The sequence below is a fragment of the Chamaea fasciata genome, unplaced genomic scaffold (assembly GCF_029207755.1).
Source record: "Chamaea fasciata isolate MVZ Bird 193981 ecotype frontalis unplaced genomic scaffold, bChaFas1.0.hap1 SCAF_2, whole genome shotgun sequence".
In the NCBI taxonomy this organism is placed as follows: Eukaryota; Metazoa; Chordata; class Aves; order Passeriformes; family Sylviidae; genus Chamaea; species Chamaea fasciata.
In genome coordinates, this window is record NW_027094087.1 from 90,123,381 (window position 1) to 90,125,015 (window position 1,635).

A 1,635-nucleotide genomic window follows, 5' to 3' on the forward strand; every position below is an offset into this window, starting at 1 on the left:
CCATTTCAAGGGGTTCTTAATTACTGCAGATGAATATGCAACAAGTGTAAGAGCTCAAAAAAGCTCAACACTGAAAGGCCATGAGGACAAGGTAAGCCAGAGGCTCTCAACACTTCGACATAGCAATTCAGTTTTTCCTGGGACATCTGTCCCATTCCAAATGCTGGGGCACACAGACATGAGGCAGGTGCCTCAGCTCACATTTAAAGTCTTAGGGAGTTTTTACTTTACAATGAAATGTGAAACAGAGCAGTAAAAAGCAGCCAGTGTTACTGAATCCTACTAACAGGGTAAGAATTTTTGTGTTTACAATAATAGCATCTTCTGCAAAAGATTTGTGTGTGATGAATGTTGTTTTGGAGAAATGAGGGCAGGGTTGCTGCCTGGGGTGTCTTAGTAAAGCTGTGACAGACAGAATGTCTCACAGTGCCAACTCTCCCATACATGAGTTTAGCTTAGCATTGTAACCGCACATTCATATTAAAACTTACTGTGGAGGAACCCTAAAGGCATATCCTAAGGACTCAACTTCAGCAGGAGAGAGGGCTCATACAAACAAGGCCCTCCTTCCCCGTGGCAGTGAATTCCCTTCCATTTTTATGATGCTGTACATGACCACACTGTGCAGCTGAGGGCTGGCTGTTCCTTAAGCCCAGGTTAGCAGAATGCCTCCACCCACTGCCATCATGACTGAGGACAAGGACAGGCTGGCAGCAAGCGGAGATCAAACTCATTTGCCAGCACAATGGACACGAGTCACATATGTGACAACTGGTCTGGTCCAGTCAGGGATATTGCTGGGAGGGAGTGGGAACATGAACATCGTGTCTCCTGACCACTGAAGAGGCTTTAACTTCTTTTTCCTTCCCAACCTGCCAAGAATTAGGCTTTCTGGCATGTAGACCGTCACAAAATGAAAATTTTATTTGTAAATCACAGCATTCCTCAAAAACTAAAATAGGTTTTAATGGAGATACAACACTGCCCTTACACACAGGGGTTTACTTTGCCCACAAAATTTTATAAGCTGGCAACTATGAAGGCCACTTTGTGCTAAACAAAAAGCATAATTCACTTTGTCCATTATTTCATTTCACATTTGAGAAAACAAATGTGAAATGAAACAGCAGAGAGCATTTGCACCAGACTGGGATTGTAAATTCTCTGTTAGCTGACTTCTTCTGCCTGCACGGGAAAATCACAGAATCATAGAATTGTTGTGGATGGGAAAGATTTCTAAGACTATTGTGTCCACCCATTGCCCAGCACAACCAAGACCACCACTAAACCATGACCCTAAGCATCACATCTACATATTTTTTTAACACTTCCAGGGAAGGTGGCACCACCATTTCCCTGGACAGCCTCACAATTTCCCTGCCAATGCCTGACACTCATTTTGGCGAAGGGAATTTTCCTAATATCCAATCTAAACCTTCCCTAGCACAACCTGAGACCATCTCCTTTTGTCTATGGCATGTTACCTGGGAGAAAAGACCAACACAAACTTCACTACAACCTCCTTTCAAGCAGTTGTAGAGAGTGATGAGGTCCCTCCTCAGTTTTCCTTTTCTCCAGGCTAAACACCCTCAGCAGGTCCTCATGAGACTTGTGCTCCAGACCCTTCACCAGCTC